General features: G+C 37.9%; 1 protein-coding gene across 15 annotated transcripts in view; it reads right to left on the bottom strand.

Moving 5' to 3' along the window:
- The window catches only part of LOC139471661 (kinesin-like protein unc-104), an 83,512-nt gene extending 64,524 nt beyond the window's left edge, over positions 1-18,988 (bottom strand). For 12 of the 15 annotated variants that reach the window (XM_071254094.1, XM_071254100.1, XM_071254096.1 and 9 more), the window contains exons 1-2: positions 18,895-18,988; positions 8,164-8,286 (exon numbers count right to left, since the gene is read on the bottom strand). The gene's annotated coding sequence lies outside the window, so the exon portion shown is untranslated. Of the gene's footprint in view, positions 1-8,163; positions 8,546-18,894 lie in introns of those variants that run through there. The other 3 variants (XM_071254105.1, XM_071254104.1, XM_071254106.1) reach the window with 1 other exon arrangement.
- Between the last annotated feature and the right edge of the window lie 2,743 nt (positions 18,989-21,731).

Raw genomic sequence — 21,731 nt, forward strand, 5'->3', positions numbered from 1 at the left:
CACATGCCTTGCTCCTACTGTATAACCATGTATCACATGCCTTGCTCCTACTGTATAACCATGTATCACATGCCTTGCTCCTACTGTATAACCATGTATCACATGCCTTGCTCCTACTGTATAACCATGTATCACATTCCTTGCTCCTACTGTATAACCATGTATCACATGCCTTGCTCCTACTGTATAACCATGTATCACATGCCTTGCTCCTACTGTATAACCATGTATCACATTCCTTGCTCCTACTGTATAACCTACAAGCAGCACAACTGTTATGACATATGCAATAGTGCCGGTCTGTGTAGTTTCAATAGAACCAATTAACACTGTTGGCTTGGTAAGAAGAGTGAGATTGTTACCCCTGTCCTCCCAGATGGCCGGCCTTACGCTGAGCTGTACTAATGAGTGTGTCCAAGAGCAGTACTAATGAGTCTATCACAGACTTGCTACACACAAGGACAACAGCTGTCAATAGTAATAAAATCTAACACTGTAATGTGAACATATGTTAATACGGCTGATATGTGCATTCATCAACATAGACACCACACAACATAATCACACATCACAACACCTTACAAGTTACATATAATTGTCATCCCCAATAATCACATATGGTATATGTTATTTCTTTCATGTTTATTTGAAACTTATGCTCATAACAGTTTAACAAGCACAGCCATGATTTATTTTATTGTGGAAATTTTCAAGGGTTTACTCATCATGCTATGTTGCAAGTCATACTCATGATTGTTGTTACCGTTATCAACATAATAGGCGCCCGAGGCACACTCAAAATTAGAAATAGGGGGCTCTTATTAGAATATCATTTTGGTGAAAAAAACAGAGTTGAAAGATACATTTCGTTGTTTATGCTGACAGCCTGAAATGTTTATGTACGACAGATATATTTTTCTGGAATTTAATTGCCCATAATTAAGGGTGCATATAACACACAAGTGCATATTGTACGCGAATTAATACGTCTTGTGAACATTGATTAATCGGAAGGGTGGCTAATTGGGATTGTTCACTTGCCAATATATTAGCAAATACAGCCGTGGGCGCTTATTAGAGCGGGGCACTTATTACGCCGAATACGGTATTGTTAATTAATTTTCCCATCTGTTACATGTATTACCATACAGCAACAAATTATCAACAAAAACATTTTCATTTGAATTATACCATATCTGATTTTGTTTTGTATTTTGAGACAGTGTTGATCATGGTTGATCACTGTTGTCAGTGTTAAACATGTTTATTTAATTATGATTGATCATGGGACTGTCACTGGTAACAGATCAAACTATTGTTTAAGGACCATTGTCGACATTTCACTTACCAAAATTATAAAAGTAATATCTGAAGTACAATCTCTAGTTTCAAAACCAATGAATGTTGATTTGAAAATTAATATAACAAAGTTTAGATTCATGTTGGACAACAAACAGTTGCAATATCCCCATCTCATGAAGTTTTAAGGCAGGACTATGCAAGATACCCCATCCAACTTTTGACCTTCCAGAATTCCCCAGTGCAAGGAAACTGATCCTTTGCTAACGTTCAAGCATGGTCCTGAATTCCCAATTACTATTGTCCAGGGACAACCTTCGCTAACAAAGCCTGACTGACCATCAGAGACCACACTGACCTACTGACTTGATTGACAGCTGATCTATCTACAGACAGCACTGTCTCTGAGCCCCTGGATGGTCTCCAGAGGCCATATTCCACCATGACAACAGAACAAACCAATTAAAAAGGGGATTCAAAATTAGTCCAAGTAATTACTCAAAGTGACACAGCTCATATTATGATTAATCGGAGCTTTCTGAATTGAATATTCAATAATTTAGTCATATTAGTCCTGACCTGTCATTATTCTTCAAGGTTGTTCTTCGAATGCATTTTAATAACAGTGAAACTTGCATTATGGTGTCAGCCATATTTGTTTTTTATGCTTCTAATATACTGGGGCACGCGACAGCATGGCTGTTTAAAAAATAGGGGATATAAAGCTCAAAATAAGAAGACAATATGATGCCATATGCATGTGTATGGTTTAATATCAATACACCACGAAATTGAATATCAAAGCAATTTATTAACATCGAAAATCAGACATCAACGACGAAACATTACACGAAAAGAGAAGTTTCATAATGACACCCTCATCAGTTACACGCACCGGGCCACATTTCAACAAACATGTTGTATTTTGTATTAAGTTTAACTGCAAATGACATTTTTTTACAGAAGCTTTTACTACTGGGATTTAGGGGAGTGGGGCAAGCGGCTGAACCACTCAGAAACCGTTAATAAAGAAGGAACTCGCACCCACCCTTACCAAAATGGTGGAAGGTAACCGGTTTACTGCAACTTTGCTTAATAAGTTTGAGGAATGTGAAAATATTTACACATTACTGTTTTTTTATCATGTCTTTTAATGAAACAATGAAGTTGATAAACATTTGTTTGTTTAACGCTGCACTCAGCAATATTCCAGCGGTTTGTAAATAATCGAGTATGGACCAGACAATCCTGTGATTATTATCATGAGCATCGATCCACGCAATTGGGATACGATGACATGCATCAACCAAGTCAGCGAGCCTGACCAGGGCCGATCCCTTACGACAAGCATAGTCGCGTGTTACGGAAAACATGGGTTGCTGAAGACCTATTCAAACCAGGATCTTACCGGGTATCTTGAATTAACAACAATATATATACAGTGTTGGGAATTTGGGGGCCCTGGAGGTTTTCTTCTATGTTTTTTTGAATGCAGGGGCTCCCAAAATCTTTTAATATTAGGCATATGACAATGGCCCTTTAACTTTCATTCTGTCATAAATTTCAAACACTGTACATACATAATATTTATTGATAATGGTGATCCAGAATAAGTAGAAGTGAGTGAGTTAATATTTAACGTCACTATGAGTAGATGTCAAACATTTAACTCAGATAAGATGACATGAAGGTGACATTTTCTATATATTTCTGATTTACCACACATATTTCCAATCCATAGCCATGTAAAGGCAAGATTAATATGTTCCATGTTATTGGACCATAACCAGAACTGTACAGCAACATAGACGCAGGTAAAATTGAAATGTTGGACAAAACTACAAATTTGAATGTTGCATTCATTATCACCAGTCAGGATGACCTCATGTTTATGCAGCTTTTGTTGCAATTCAATCAGGGCATTTCAGACCTGCTTCTAAACACTTTGTGGTGTTTTGAGAGAAGTGCAAGTTCACCTTAAGAAAGACACAAATAGTTATATATATTCATGATAATTATGTCTATTTTATTTCACAAGAAAACAAAACAAACAGTAGCCGGGAACCAGTAAAGCGTTCACAGACTGGCGACACCAGTATCCAGGGCATGCAAGTTACTTAATGAGCAGGTTCAGTGACCTGCCCAAGTACATGAAAATAATGGGTGAGTGGATGGAATAAAGTCTACATTTTCAGGAGGCCTCCATGACTGATGATTATGAAGGCCAAGTATATTTAATCCAGATGGGCTACACAACAGTAGCTATGGCACCTTACAACATAAACTCATAATTATTCTCAAACGCTTACCCACTCGTATTCACACAGTGAACATTTGGAATGTAGAAACTGGCTTGTGCATTCACACATTTGACATCCTGAGTGACAGTTTTTAACAGTTGTGAAGCAGTTGTGATTCACACCATCAACAATTGCACTTGCAACTTGATAATTTTCCTGACATCTGTACCATACCTATTGCCTACAAAACTGATGAAGCATACTCCTCTCTTAAGTTAAATCTAAACAAAAACAGTGATTGTTTTAAACCACTATTATGAACCAACATACTTCCTTACCCAACACCTGCTTGTTACATGAAACACAAGTACTTTTAATGCCAAAAGAGAGTCCTTTTAATTGGCTTTTCTATTCTCTGTTTTATCTATTGTGTATATTAGCTGGTAGATGATAAGAAGGTTGTGGATACAGAATTGCATCACATCTTTATCAAGGTCACAGCCTTTACCTGCCAGCCCCCTGTGATATAACCATGTATATCTTGGCCATGCTCCTGACCCCCAGGGCTGACAACAGCTGACAACAGCGGCACATTTCTTTAACATAGGGACGGACCTTTTGATATACTGGGAGCCAGGGGCCCTGGCATTTTATCAAAACAAAAAAATGTCGCAGAATATGCTCTAAAAATATAAATAATTATGCTTCAGGCAGATAAAAGAAAAACTTGTCTGACAAAATAAATACATTGTTGCAAGATGCAAAGTTTTTAAAATGTATTCAGCCTCATAGTTGTAATTCAAAATGATATCGGGTTTTGCTGCTGGAGCTGAAAACAGGATCAAGCCTCCATACAAAATCCCAGCCCATTGTTGGGTCATCTGATCTTGTAACTGCAAACCTCATATGTCGAATTATGTTAAAAAACTCATACCATAACAGATACAAATGAAATATGTAGAATATAGAAACGCAGGTAATTTGCGACTACTTTCGCCAACTTTCATGCATAACGCAGAGGCGAAAAGAGATCTATAGCAGTAGAAATGTTTTGGAATTGATCTTAAAAATTGATCTTCAAAAAGTCAAAACTCAAGACAATTCATGTTTAACAATCAGGTCAGTCACTGTAATTCACAAAGGGGTTGAACCTTGTTTTTCTTGTTTCTGATTTTCTTGAGTGCACATTGCATCTTTGAAACGTCTCCATTTATGTCACAAATATTTTAATCATAATACTTCGAGGAGTTTCTTCTGAAGTTGAGTGAATAGGAGAGACTTTCAGATCATCATCTTGGCATGCGAAGAGCGTCAAATGAAATAAGTCTTTCCTATTCAGATTAACATAACTGCCACTCGGTGAAAGTGGTGTTTTGCCAGTGCATTCAAAATAACACTTGTAAAGTTGCAGGGACAGACACAACCACTAATCCGTCAATCTAAGAGTTGTGAAAATCCAGAAGACTAGCTGATTTCTACCAAAATCTATATATTTTATATAAATTACTCATCCAAATGACTATAAGGCAAACCATCTCAAGTTTTATTTAGATTTGAATGTGTGAAACATAAACGTTTCTGCATTAACGCGAACAGTGTTAATGTTTTAGCTTTCCAAAGATTACAAATATTACAGCTGATGAAAGAACCCATATATAGAAAAAGGCTTTTATACTGTAAGGGTAGTTTTAAATAACTGCACTGAATGCAAGGTTTACAAACCCTTCAATCAGGAACACAGTATCTTTTCCTGATTTGACCGCCTAAATCCCTCATATAAAAATCTTAGATAAACCCCCGGCATTTTCAGAGTGGCCAACAATAATAAGTGACTGGCACATGACATAGCCTGTGACAAAAATAACCAGCTCCGCAGAATACAAACAGGTGGACAATATTGTGAGCATCATGCTCATGCCCAAGCGTACGATCTCACCCCTTGTGTTACCCAAGCGCACGATCTCACCCCTTGTGATACCCATGGGTACGATCTCACCCCTTGCGATACCCATGGGTACGATCTCACCCCTTGCGATACCCATGGGTACGATCTTACCCCTTGTGGTACCCATGGGTACGATCTCACCCCTTGTGATACCCATGGGTACGATCTCACCCCTTGCGATACCCATGGGTACGATCTCACCCCTTGCGATACCCATGGGTACGATCTCACCCCTTGCGATACCCATGGGTACGATCTTACCCCTTGTGATACCCATGGGTATGATCTCACCCCTTGTGATACCCATGGGTGAGGGTCCTGATGGGTTTTAATACTTAACGTAAAACACCCTTCAAACACTATCGTAAACATAAAATTCATCTATTTTTCTTATCGTAAATGCTCATCGTAAAATACCAAAAAATAACTGCTCAACATAAATAAATAATTTACTGCTGATCGTAAAATGATTAAAATGGTCAAAAACAGTCTATCTTCAAGACCCAAATGCTTCGCTACAGAAAGCAGGCTGCCAACTGACGCAGGGGACCAGTCTAGAATGTTCAGTGATTTGAGATTTTACCCGGTATTAAAAATATGAATTGTCAGGATGAAATGAAAGCAGAATTAAAAGTCCCATGTCCCTCCATGGCTGATTTTGGAATTTTTCGCGACGATTTTATTGAAAAAGAAGAAAAATTACTGCGTACCCTAAATTTTACTGCTTACTGCTTATGGGACCCACCCATCAGGACCCTCATGGGTTTCAAGCATCAGGATTTGCACAACCCTTGTCATTTCAGTGATGACTCTTTATGATAACCTTGGATGTCATCCCTTGGGTAGGCTCAATCTGACCATTTGAGGGGGCACAGGTGGCCCTGTTATCTAAGTCGCTGTGCAGAGTTACATCCCTTGGGCGCACGAGAAACCTATGATCATAGGTTTGAATCCCTATTTGCCCCAATTATGTTTCTAGTTTTGTCATCACCATACCCATCCTCATGGTAAACGTCCAAGTCCTCAATTACTTCTGGAGTCCTCCCACTTAAAGCTGACAACCCGTCAAATAACCGAAATACTGTTAAAAGCGGAGTTTAAACCAACCAACTCACTCATTCTTTCTGAAAGACTTCCTTTTACAACACCTTTCTTATCATCTGCTTATAATCGTACATCTCGCAATACAAAGCAGGACACATTTTGTAATTACCTCATTTATACCAACAGTTACTGGGTGAACATTAGACAAATAGAGTCGGTCTTTTTTAATTCCTATTACTTTTACTCCAAATATATCCAGGATCCAGCAAAATCTGTACCATTCCCATTATTCAAAATTTGTTCCTGACGTGAACTGATAGGTTAATTTCAGCTCCTTTGACATCAGGGCCTTTTAATATCAACTGACCAACCACGATATACATGTTAACAATCAGTGTTTGAAATTAAGGGGGACAGTGTGTACCTTGAGGTCATCCATTGTATTTGAATCTAGGCACCCCCGAAATGTTTAACTGAACATACCGTATTCTAAGTAATAAGCGCCCCGCTCTAATAAGCGCCCATGGCGATATTCGCTAATAAATTGGCCATTGAACAATCCTAATTCGCACCCCTTCCGATTGATCAATGTACAGAAGACTTATATATTTGCTTAAAATACGCACTCATATGTTATATGCACACTTAGTTATGGGCAATTAAATTCTGGAAAAATATATGTCATACATAAACATTTCAGGCTGTCAGCATAAACCACGAAATTTACCTTTTAACTCTGTTTTTTTTTCACTAAAATAATATTCTAATAAGACCCCCCTATTTCTAATTTTGAGAGCGCCCTGGGCACTTATGACGTCACATACGGTAAGTGTTATAACAAGCACCCTTGATATCAAACACTGTATATTTCCTTGTATATCACATGTTTATTCTCGGCATTCTCTCAAAAAATGTTTACAGATTTGGATCACCAACATTATTTTTCAAAACTAGTCTTTGCAAGACAGACACATTCAGATTTGAATTTAGCCATTTTGTTAATATCTTCATCAAAAACATATTAATCAATTGGTGCCCTCCCCCCCCCCCCCATAACCTCATACCATTCTGTAGATGTCAAGTGATGTATGTTTCATTGACATGTAAATTTCTAACACAGAACCAAATTGATTTGCACTAATGACGGCACGGCCAATCAATATGTATATATGTTTTCATCACCATCCTTAGTGAGTCACAGGTGTGACATAATGTAGGCCTGAATAATTCAGCTGCACTTTGATGAATAACGTCTTTCATTGAAAAAATTTCAAAAAACAAAATGTTCCTATCATTTATTGATTTCAATCCATGATATACGTGACACAACAGATTATTATCATCACTGTTGTTTTTATCTGGTGCAATCCGCTTCCCCTAAATCCTTGCTGTCAGTCAATTCTTCTCATAATTACGTAGTGCTGACAAATTTATGGGCAAATCTAGTAATTACATGTGCCCAAAATGTCTCGGGACTGACTTAATGTCAAAACCATGATGAAATTGACATTAGAAGGGCTGACATGTTGATGTCAAACTCCGTTTCAAGATCACATATTTCATGGTGACATAACCACAGACACCCATATTCAACCCTGTAAATACACAATCCCAAAAGATGGAAATGAAACTTACGTTTTTTTTGCTGAAATCAATGCTATCCTCCCAGCCGACCTGGTAAAGATGTTAGTTTCTAGTGATACGGTCTGTATCTCTTGTACTGAAATGGATCAGGACCGACCCCAGAGGATCCAACCCCTGAAAGGAAAATCACCAGGACGTCAATTTCAAGAATCAGATGGTAGAACGTTGTCAAGCTGTCAAAAATCCCCCATCCTATTTAATATCCATGCTGCAAGACTTGTCCTTCCATCCAGTTCTTCAGAGACGAGTCGAGATCCACCATTTTTCTATAGGTGTATTTATTATTATCATTGAGGCTGGGAAGAATTGCTAATGTATCACGTCATGTCTGATTCTATGCCAACCAGCTACCACATTATTCATTTGTTTGTTCACTACACGCAGGATACCACAGGCATACAGTCTCGTTCTGAGCAAACTGGGGAATATTTCTTCATAAATTAATTAATTAGCATAGGTAATGGTATTTCTGGCCAAGCAAAGCGCTAACCTCAAAGAAACGGGGAAATATTGATCAGAATTCCGTCAGTATCCATTACTATTAAGCCTGAACTTGCAGAGGATGCTGGGAATGGATCGAGTATTGATCGGCAGACATTATGCGGATTTGGCATCGCCTCAATAGCTGTTGGTCTTGTCAGTCAGTCCAGCGGATCAGATTACCACTTGTTGTTTCACACCCGGTCTCCCATGAGTTGGTTCTCAACAATGGATGATGTGGACAGACATGGCAGTATCAGCCACAATGGCCGCAGGCTAAACTGGGGGCATTGGGTATTATCATAATCAATGGAATACTCTTAACGAAACTGAGGCTGACTTTATACTTTCATGAATGGATGAATCATTTTGCGTGCTGACTATTATGTCATGGAGCCAATTAAACTACCCAATAAGTCAATCAAATGACAATTTGGGATCTATTGTCAGACCAAATGGTGCACAAAGAAATTTTGAATTTCAGATATAACAGACTTTAAAGCAATTTAAAGGTTTAAAAATAAAAATAAAAATAAATAATGTTATGGAATTATTTTACGTCTAGAATCCATGGCCATTGTCATATCTATATCAAGTTACAATGATTTTGTTCTGCTTAAAATCAAAAGCATAAAATTGGAAGGAAATATTTGACAAGTCCTGAATCATGTGAATGGTTTGGTTTGGTTTGTTTGTTGTTTAACGCGGCACTCAGCAATATTCCAGCTATATGACGGCGGTCTGTAAGTAATCGAGTCTGGACCACACAATCCAGTGATTGACATCATGAGCATCGATCAGCGCAATTGGGATCGATGACATGCATCAACCAAGTCAGCGAGCCTGACCACCCAATCCCGTTAGTCGCCTTTTACGACAAGCATAGTCGTCTTTTACGGCAAGCATGGGTTGCTGGGGAGTCCGTGGGTCCTTGTGTTCTTCTTCTCCTATGGCAATTGAATCTTTTAACATTTGGGCAATGCCAAGGGCCCTTTGACTTTAATGCCTAATTTCAAAAACTACTCCGATTATGGTCTGAGAAAAGCTACGACAATACCATTAGCCAAAGGAATTAACAGTTTTGAAAGACTGTCTACTTCCTATTTTCTGATTAGTTCCACTTGCATTGTAATCTGTGCCTTGTGTGACACTGAGACATTGTCCTCACATACTAAGGTAAATTATCTGATTAAATACAGACATGAGTGAGCAAACAAAGTGATGTTTCAACTGGTTGAATCAAAGTTTGTAGGGCTGATAATTTGATCAGCCTCGTGCCCTGTTAACACAGCCATTACAGTGACCCTGACATGATCATTACTAAGGTTACTTGATGGGTTAGATTTACATGTACATCCATTCTATTCATACATCCTTCTTCCTTAAAAGATGGTCTTCAGCAACCCATGCTTGTTATAAGAGGCGACTAACGGGATCGGGTGGTCAGGCTAGCTGACTTGTTGATGCATGTCATCGTATCCCAACTGCAAAGATCTATGCTCATGTCAATCACTGGATTGTCTGGATTATTTACATATCGCCATCAATTCATAACGGCTGAAAAAATTGCTGAGTGCGGCATTAAACAACAAACAAACAAATGAGATACAGATTGAAATTTAAAAATTGACTTGTTATTACGGTGAAGACTACAAAATAAATAAATCAATGACAGCACATGATAGCCACATCGGTTCATGACAAGTACCAGATGCTAACTCTTTTGTTGAGAACATGTCAAAAATAGATTTTATTTGCTCTATCATCTGCAACAGCCTGAAGCTTAAACCTGGAAGTTAAACTGATTACCGGTATTGTAAATATCTTCCAGGTTCAGTTTCAGCTTACTGGGACCTGTGCTTTCTTGGAAGACCTTTAAACATGATAAGCATACACATCAGCTTGTTTACAAGTATGAAATTGATGAAGAGTTTTGGTTCATATAATTAGCTGTCTGGATCAACTAAGAACAGAAAGGATGACAAATAACAACAGAAAATTAGGACAACTTTTGACAAAACGTATTTTCTTACAGTTATTGAAAATTCAAGATAAATCCCCCACAAGATCTATATACAGTAAACTACGGTTATAACTAACACGCTTGTAACGAACTGAGGGATATAACGAACTTACTTTTTTTGTCCCGACTACTTGCTGTAGTTATGCTGTATATGTGCTTATAACGAACTACGGTTATAACAAACTAAAATAAGTAGTCCCTTTGAGTTCGTTATAACCGTAGTTTACTGTAGCAGGAATATTGCTGACTCAGGCACACAGAAAACACTTACTAACTCCAGGGTGCATGGTGTATGAATGTTATTTAATTGACAGGGAATACCAAGTTGGAGATGGGTTTGAGACCCCAAAGGTTCACTGAGGTGCCATACACACATAAGGGCAGGTTTCAAAATTCATGCTAGACCGGTACCCCGCGACTACTAACTTGTTTTGAGGACAAGTAAAAATCCAGTCGTCCTCATTGACAAGTAGCATTTGAGGCTGTCATTCTGAATCAGTTCTCAATGCTTCAATTTTGCTACAAATAAAACTGACAGAAAATATTTATACACATTGTGAACATTTTTGTCTTGTTGAAGCAGGACAAGCTACAAACTTGACAAACTCTATGGACTTGCGGAGTAATGTTTACACTAGTCCTCTGGATAAGTCTTAAAGAAAGACGAAATTCTAAGACTGAAAAGGGGGCTCTATAGTTCACCCGAAAGTGTGACATTTACAGCCGTATCATAATACATATGATAGGGGGTGAATATTGCTGGCCCCTGCATCAGCCTTAAGTTTGTTGGTTTGTTTGTTTGTTTAACGCTGCACTCAGCAATATTCCAGCGGAGGTCTGTAAAAAATCGAGTCTGGACCAGTTAATCCAGTGATTAATATCATGAGCATCGATCCTCACAATTGGGATACAATGACATGCATCAACCAAGTCAGCGAGCCTGATCACCCGATCCGTTAGTTACCTCTTACGTCGAAGAGGTTGCCTTTTACGTCAAGCATTGGTTGCTGAAGAGCTATTCTACTCCGGATCTTCACGGGTCTCACAGCCTTAAGAAATTGGTACAGTGAGTGAGTGAGTCGGGTTTAACGCCGCTTTTAACATTATTCCAGTTATATCACGGCGTGTCAGCTTAATGTGGGAGGAAAGCCCGAAGAGATGAAGGTCTCAGACTTTTACCACTTTGATGAAACCCACGAGCAAGGGTATGGTGCTGACAAACCTAGAAACATGATCAGGGCGAAGAAATTGGTACAGACCAAATCGTAAATGATCGGAATGAAGACCATTAAAGGTCAAATATCACACACAAAAACAACAATATGTTATGCACACATAATAGACATACTACCTGTATTGATCTGAATCAAAGTATGCAATGATATGAAAATGAAGTTCATGCCGAGCAATGGGCCAAGGCAACACTGTTAGGTCATGCTGTGAAGGCATCATGACATACCAGTTCACATCTACCCTTTGGAGACAAGTATACAAAACAAGTTAGGACACCGGCATTTGACTCAGACCTGACCTAACAAATCAGATATAACTAAAAAGCATTGCAATCAGTGAAGTCCTCTTTATTGCATAAAACATCATTGTTGTGTAAAACTGTTAACTAGTTTACCCTTCGTATCATGTTCATCACTGTTTAATGTTTATGTCAATCAGATTTTAAAAATTCTAAATTAAACCATCTGATAACATTTAACATTAACATGTTTAACATGCTTAAGGAGGCATAAAAACACTGTAGCCGACTGTCCAGCAGCATATGTTTTAGTTAACTGTCAAACTGATGCTGGGTGTAATGAGAAGTAACCTCCGTTTCTCTGTTTGGTCTTTGATTTGAGATTTTGGAAGGTTGTCTGGGGTTGTAAAGATTTGCTGGAGTTTTGGTGCAAGACGATACCTCGTGCCAGTATGAATTTCATATCAAAACAACATGAAATATGCATATGACATGAGCAATGATGAGTAAGGACATGTGAACTGGCATCAACATATATTGTCTGAAGACACTGACTCAAATCTACTTAATCAGTTAATGTTACAGTCGGGATACTTCTAATTGGCAATGTTTCTTCAAATTGTCACTGAAACCTTGTTGCACCAGACAAAACCAGGTTGCACCCTGGTCCCTTAAGTTTATTATATATGAAAAACAGATGCATAAACTAGTGTAAACACATACAATCTGAGATCTCTGATGACTGTCATGATTTTACATAAATCAATTAAGCATTAATGTGAAATTACATAGAAACATGTAAACATAATCTTGAAATACCCACACTTTGATGACATCACACCCAGACAGCATGACAAATTACACGTAACACAGGGATTAACCCTAATTTGTATGGTACATAAAGCTAAGAGGTATTGAGTGCATTCTAAAGTCGATGTGTGGATAAGTAAGGGTTAATCAGACACATATATAAGAGTTGTTTTTGCATGCACTTAGCCCAAGTAGACATAAATATTAGGATGCATTTTTCAGTAATAGGTTGCACTTTTGCATGTTTTATATGTCTAAATTGAGCCATGACCTTAGAACACAGACTATCCCATTTTACGTGACTGTAGTTAGGATTCATTATCTGTTGCATAAAGTTCGTCTTTTCAAAGACGTTTTTTTACCAGCTGTAAAAAAGCAAACACATCATTGCTCTGTCACCTTCACTGAGGCTATTCCCCGAGGGTCAAGACACACAATTAAAGCTGGAGTTGAACAATGAATCCATAATGCAAGTAATTTCTCAGTTACAAACTTGGACACTCTTTATTCTTAATGGTACACTGGGGATATAGTCTTGGTGGTGCTGAAAGTCACCAGCATGTTTTGCATAAAGCCAGCAGATTCTGAACACCTGCGCTGTGTTGTGGAGTTGAACAGTTCATGCCAGAGCCATGCAATACATTGGCACCGGTCCATTTCCTAGCTAAAACCTTCTTATACAGTATGCAAAGGTAAATATTCAACAAAAATGGAAGCACTAAATAAGTCATGACAGTGTTTCGTTTATGCTTAAGTAAATGCAAAAGAATATGTAAGTATTAACATTACAATGATTAAGTTACAAGGAAATATTTATTCATTTTAAAATTTCTCTGAACAGTCTCTGTGAGCCAGTCAGTGAAAATGATCTATGTCACCTTCACCAACATTCCAGCAAAATGATGACAGGGGCTTCACACATGGAACCCATGTGAGGAGTCCAACACTGGTCTTCGGTTTGATGAATGAACGCTTTAACCACTAGGCAGAGCTACAGATAAGCCGCATATTTGAGTAAAATACCCCCCAAAACTATTCAAAAACCAATTACTTTCAATTAACTTGCTTACAGAAACACATGCATTAAATAAAAAACTCAATTGTTTGAAAACAACACGCGTAAATACCCTATGAATCTTTTTCAGCATGTGTACAAAGGAGCTAATTTCCAAAACACAATTACGAGCTAATTTACTTTCCGAGTCAAGCATATATTAGAACCGTTACATACATCTAACACATTATTTCAATTTTAAAAATCTCAAAATGCTTACTCATCTTGGTAAAAAAAACAAGAGAGTGATGAATAGATGATTGAAAAAATATTGGTTACCCAATGAAAATGTAATCAATTAAAATAGAAACCTTTGAGTAAAAACTCAATTGCTCAAAAAGTTATCTGGAGCTCTGACGAGGCTACCTCAGAGTGGTCTCCATATTAATGATTCCTTAGTCTTCACCCAAAAGTATCAAAAGATATTTACTTTGGTTTGGACATTCCAGGTACAACTCGCTCCAATCATCATGATCATGGTACAAGACTGAGTTTGGTATTTTACATCATAGATGAAACAAAAGCCTAATTTCCAACCTTCATGTAATGTGGTTGCATGTCACATCAAAGACATCATGGTTTTGACAACAAACTTCTCAAGATGTATAAAGTCAACATGACCTTTCCTTGTTCATATATCAGCATAGAGAATATTGAGTGTGGCGTTAAACAAAAAACAAAAAAATCTTTTCAGAAAAGGGACTCCTAAAAGATGTGGTTTCCTGTACTAAGATCTTTACGCAGAGAGCGATCATATCAAAGACCCTATATTAATATGATTGACAGACAGACAGACAGATAAAAGTTTATTCGTAGTTTCGTCACTTCCTGATGGGGAAGGTACATGTATGTTATTGTCTGGTAGTACGAACAATTGTCAGGTAGGGTTAGACTTGCACAAGTTTCGAAGGCACTAACTATCAGAGAAATCATTATTTCTAGATTAAAAATATAATAAGAAAAAGTTGGCGTCCTTAGACTGTAGTGTCCGCTCATCTAGACTTGCCTATTATAAACATAGAATTTCTATACATCCATGGACTTATCTTTCAGAACCCACCTTGGAGCAAGGCTCAGGTTGGGTATGCAATTCTAGTTTGCAAACAATATACACATCCTTGTGGCATTTCGATTACAAAAATATGTTATGATCCAAAAGAATTTTTTTGAAATTCTAAGAATCTTATTCCCTAATTGAAATTAATACAGTGGTCGCACATTGATGACAATGCATTTGTGAGTAATTTCATATTAAACCAATTCTTCTCCAAAAATGATAATATTTATTATGAACACAAAACAAATAAATTATATTATTGCCAGAGGATATCTGATCAATCATCACTTGTTACCGACGAGGTGATCATCACTACTGATGATGTAATACACAATAGACAGTGATCATAACAATGTCTGACTGATGATGATGATGATGTCAATATGATGAAATGTACATTGTTGACTGATTGGAGACAGCATATGAAATTAAACATGAAAAGATTTATATTTAACAAGTACATTCTATACAATGTGCACGTCTAAAGTCACTGAACTCTGGCTAAACAACATGCAACTGATGCAATGAGTTTCAGAAGTAATCTGCGGACTTTGTACAGTTTCCAAACATGAAAGATACTCTGCTGTCAGTGAGACGTTGGTGTAGTTCAGAAAAGAATGCCCTGGGGTGAGTGAGCGAGGAGGATTTAGGTGGCATTTAGCGATATTCCAGCAGGGAACACCAGAAATGGGCATCACATATTGCACCAATAAAGAGAACTAACCTTCGGCATAACAAACGAACGCTTCAACCACTTGGCTACTCCACCGCCGAAACTCATTAAAATCTTTGTTCTCGCTACCGCTTAACATTTTGGTGTAATTGTCGTTGTTGATGTAGATATAGCTATTGAGGTACATTATGATGTGCTGGTGTCCAGGATGTAAGTGTTGGTGTCTGTATCTGTATTGCCTTGATTCCATTGGATTGACAACATGTTTCCTAGGGGAAAACTTTCACAACTCACAGTAAGGTTGTAAGTGATCATTATCATCCAAAACTGGCTCCCACAGGAGATATCGCTTGGATGAGATCAAGCGATATCTACACTGTAGATATCGCTGCAATCAAATTACATCACAATGCTTTGCAGACCATTGTGACGTCACTGGTTACCATGACGTCACAATCAAATGACATCACTAATGGCTCTGCTACTGAAGCTGTTTGCAGTACTTTTTACACTGAAGACACTGCTAATTACTGTCTACAAATTGAAAAAGTTGAAAGAATGATGTTGGATGATAAATAAAATCTCACCCGAGTGTCTTTTGATATCAAATATATCAACACTCGTTGATAAAAGTGGCAAAAATCCTAGGCAAGCCTCGGAATTTTTCCACTATTATCAACTCGTGTTAATATATTTGATATCAAAAGACACTCGGGTGAAATTCTCTATTTCAAGAATGGGTATATGACTTCACAACTTGCCATCTTGGAGAAGGGACAACAAAGACACGCAACTGATAGTCATCAAGCTGGTCACCTATGTGGATCCATGTAGAGAATAGGTCTTCAGGAACCCCATCTTCCCGAGGCAAGAGAGTTAACTGACTTTAAAAAGTCCAGTTTCCACCGAACTAGGCTGGTATTATGAGTTACATTTTGGCTGGACTAACGAGTCTATGCATAGTTCAATCAAAAACGCGCACTGAAATCGAAATCCGGTTCATAAACTGTCGTGCAGATTTCGGTCGATTGCAAGATTGCATGTGCATCGCCAACTCGTTGTCAGCAGATGTTTTCCAAATCTTTCCATGTTTTTAATCAAGGTGCTCACGTGATTTGATGCATTTCGCGATGTAAGACCCCTTTTATCACAATATAGATCTTAATCATTGATCAGATCGTCCTGACTGGGCGCCCCCATTTTGTGTGAAACAAACGCAAGTGATACGAGAGGTGGAATCTGATTGGTCCATAGGAGAGGCTTAGAAGGAACATAACTGTTAACATGGTTAATAGCCACTGGTGGCTCTACGATCGAGCCCAGTAATTCCAGCCTAGTTCGGCAAGTTTGGAAACTGGACTTTTATAGTCAGTTAACTCTCTAGCCTCGGGAAGATGCAGGAACGCATGCTTGTCGTAAGAGGCTACTACTGGGACCAGTTGGTCGGTCAGGCTCACTGATTTGGCTGATGCATGTCATCATATGCCCATTGCGTAGATTGATGCTCATGATGTCAGTCACTGGATAGTCTGGTTGAGCTCGATTATTTACAGACCGCTGTCATTTAGATGAAATATTGCTGAGTGCAGCTTTAGTTATTTCATTGGTCGGTCAAAGTTTGCGAAAGGTCATTCTGACTTGACCCTTAAGGGGATGTCCTTAGATCTTTGATTAGTGGTAGCGACAACTAAGACCTGATTTTTATGACATTTCCCAAAAGAAACCTTTCAAATATTATTGATGAATTTTGCGAACATTCAATGTTTGCCATGTCATAGAACAGTTTAAATGCTGCAGATGTTTTAAAAACATAAAATATTTCACTCAATTACAACATATTTTATGAGACGTACAAATAATATGTTTTGACATATCTCAAACTTATATTACTATCTTTTAGGGTGTAACACATTCTTCAAGAACTGAAATAATACTCTTAAAGACTTGTCAAACTGACACCAATCATTATCCATGGAAGAAATTTATTAATCGTCTTCATCTTAAGAATAGACTGACAATAAGCATGACGGGTCTGATTGAAAAGAATGATATACTGTACATCATACAAATATTACATATACCGTATTCGACGTAATAAGCGCCCAGGGCGCTCTCAAAATTAGAAATAGGGGGCTCTTATTAGAATATTATTTTGGTGGAAAAAACAGAGTTGAAAGATAAATTTCGTGGTTTATGCTGACAGCCTGAAATGTTTATGTACGACAGATATATTTTTCTAGAAATAAATGCCCATAATTAAGGGTGCATATAACACACGAGTGTGTATTATACGCGAATAAATAAGTCTTGTGTACATTGATCAATCGGAAGGGGTGCTAATTGGGATTGTTTGCTAGCCAATAGCTTAACAAATATCGTCGTGGGCGCTTATTACGTAGAAGACGGTACATAAATATTATTTTTGTCAAATTTTCTTGGATGTCATGAACAAATCTTGCATTTTTTAATTCAAATGGCATGAAAGCGGACCTTTGCAGTCACAGGATTGATCATATGGTAATACAAATTGAATTCACTTATTATGAAGAGAGCTGTTCTATGATGACATAACATGCTCTCTGAAACACTCGATGTCTACACAAGCCTATATCTGTAGATATCACAGTGCAGCCCTCGGTGTGTAAAATCCAAATATGAAACTGAAAATATAGGCACTGAGTGGCCTTTTACGTACATAATGACAGAAAAGTATGATACATTCTTCAGCAAATAAGAAAAAGATATCAGACGCACGAATCCACTTGAATTGTACACAAAGACAGCGCTTTCAAAGACATCAATATTGGGTCTGGTTCTGGCTAGTGCCAAGGCCAAGGTGTCCGTCCATAAGTAATTATGATAATTTATGAAAACTCCAAATTTTCCAGCTGTCAGTCTAAAATATCAGTATGTGGCTTTACAGCATGTCAAACCACAACAATCTCCGTTAATAGAACGACAATGAACAGGTAGGAAAGCATGCGAGATGCTGCTGACGACATCTACAGTGATTTTGACAGCGTCATGTGACTGACTGCCTATCTGTATCATTGTTTGAACGGGGATAATTTCCTGTTCACAGGATAGATATCTATCGTAAGAACATTCTATGAACACAAAATCGCCGTAAGATAGTCTGCGTAAATCCTCTCACCTTGAAATGCCAAAGATGATCCTATAATGCCATAATTTAGTTACGATCACAATATTTCGTCTGCAAATGTCAAGAGCAGGTTATTTTCAGCCATTTCTGCGGAACTGCGGTGTTATTGGTTGACGGGCACCTGGTAAACTGATGGGCATACAACTACTTACAGTTGTAAAAAATATAATACTACGAAAATATACTGTCTAAAGTTAGTTGTTGTCGAGTTTTATTTTAGACAACAGTGTGAAGCCCTTTATATATGTAGAAATGGTAGCACAGACTTGGTACAAGACACCTCGTCAAAACCACCAAATGTTTGCCCTCTCACCTAATATATAGCGTCAAGAGGCGCTATTGTTAGATATTACGCGTTTTCATTCGACGGGTGTCCGTGACGTCATGAAAATTATAAATTTAGCGCGGCACCGTTTCCGTGTCATTCGAGAGGTCGCGGGCGGTAGAGATGGAAGTATCTACCAAACGCTAACCCTGACTTTCCACATATCTCCTTCATGAATTTGCTTGTCTTTATGGTGGGGTTTCAGGCAATAGAGGAGAGTTTAAATAACAAAAGAACCCTACTCTGAGCGGTCTCTCGAATGATATGCGTGCGTACAACATTCGTTAGAATACAAACTATTTTCACTTGGCCACATTTGGTCGCCCCCGGTCCGGCCATCATCTCCTCGTCGGGTTGTTCCTGCTGAGTTCGTCCCAGCGGTGGCTCGTGGGGAGGTGATAATGTATTGAAAGTAGGTTGTGTCCTATGTTCAGATTAAACTGCCAGCATATACGCCGTCACATTAGGTGTTGTGGTCGACAAAAACGTTGGCAAACAATTCGTCGGTTTTTCTTTACACGCAGACCGCTATCCCATTAAACTGCAATACGCATTTGTATTTTGTTCTTAGGGGAAACGACAGCTTTCCTATATAAGATCGGGTGTTGTGGGTATTTGAAGACCTCGAGCTATGTTTGATGTGTGTGCAGTTCTGTGGCAATCTGTGCACACTTTCCACCCTGTACACGTGTTATTTCATGACCAACCCACTGCTGACGATGTTAGGAATTTTAGGTTTTACAAAGGATTTCTAAAAGCTGATTGACATCTGGTCGTATAGACTAAAATCTAGTCTCTGACATGAACATATCGTACATAAAAACAGTTGTTCAGTTATCTTAATAAAAATATAATAAAAAGGAGCCCAGTGACTCTCTTCATTTTAGACTTGCCAAACATTATAGACTTGCATGGGCTGTATTTGATATATATTTGTATCAGGGTCTGTAAGACAGACTACTGGTCGTAAAATAACAGTCTTTGTTTAATAAGAGCAACTCCAAATGAAATAAACCACCTTTTGCAGTACATCTTGTATTTTATAAACTAAACTTCAAAATATGTATGCCCATGCTTGCATGCTTGATCAGGTGGTCAGGTTCACTGACTTTGTTGATGCATGTCATCAATCCCAATTCCATAGATCAATGCTTATCTTGTCCATCACTGGATTGTCTGGTCCAGACTCTTATTACTTACAGACCACCGTCACATGGCTGGAATATTGCTGAGTGCGGTGTTAAACAACCAACCAAAATATGTATGGGTCTTTGAATGGCATTTAGATGTGATACACATAAGGAAGAGAATTTATGGATGTCATCTTCTTTTTATGAGGAAACACGTTTCGGAGTATATGCTTACTCCATCACCTGATCCATAAATTCTCTTCCTTATGTATGGACAAGTGATCATTAGTCATGATAATTCGTTGCATATTGTTTCCACATAAAAAAACCTTGTAACGTTTTCACATTTTCTAAGATGGGTAAATGGTTTTGGCTTACAGTCTCGAATGAATGCACAGGGTTGAAACAGATTCCTCACAGACTGCAGTACAAGTAATCGAGTGGTTACACTTTGACTGGCTGATTGCAGATGCTTATATTTAACCACAAGTTAAACCACTGTCTGGCCCATAGTTTATTATTTATCAACAGCTGTGATATAGCTGGATTATTGCCGATTACAGCAAAGAACAGTATCAACACATTTGAATGCACAATGCCACTTGCAACATATTTCACAAAACCTTTAAGAAGGCTGTTGCTCCACCCATTTACTTTTGCAATAACTTCAAACAAGTTCTCTGCATATATTCTCAGCCGTTTAGAATAGTTCCAATTGCTCAATTCACGTAGTCACGTCAACAAATATTCATAATTTCACCGTGTTGTGATGGACATTATGCAGTCAGTGCTGTCAGTGTGCTTTAGCCTGTTCCAGAATCAACAGCTCAAGACTGGCACTCCCCTTCACTCACCAAATAACATTTAAAAACCAAACTAACACAGACAGAATTTGTTTTTATTTCTTATAAAACCAACAATAATATATCTCAAATAAAAATAACTGTGGCTACTCAACAATGTGCTGCAAGTTTTTTTCTTACTTGTATAACCTAATCAAACTAAAAGCGGTTTCATATCAACAAATATTAACAAGAAGTAAAAGTTTACAATCAATATTAAAATCACATGGTTTATCACATCACTGATTTTGGAACAATCAACAAAACACCAACACAAAATGTATTCATAACTTACAAGAACTGTTCTAAAATAAATAAATCTTTTGTTTATGCACTCTTGACACTGATTGACCACATACCACATACATTTCAGCCAGCCAAAAGTCATTTTGTAATATGGAAAACAAATTGTGAATTGATTTTCTCATAAATTGTTTCAGTGAGTTATGACATATCTCAGCTCTAACTTCGTACATCAAAGTTCAAGGTATCATCTCAAACACTCAGCTTCCCAAAACTAGTGTGCTGTTA

Source organism: Haliotis cracherodii, unplaced genomic scaffold, assembly GCF_022045235.1.
Source record: "Haliotis cracherodii isolate W230 unplaced genomic scaffold, xgHalCrac1.p SCAF_23, whole genome shotgun sequence".
Lineage (NCBI taxonomy): Eukaryota > Metazoa > Mollusca > Gastropoda > Lepetellida > Haliotidae > Haliotis > Haliotis cracherodii.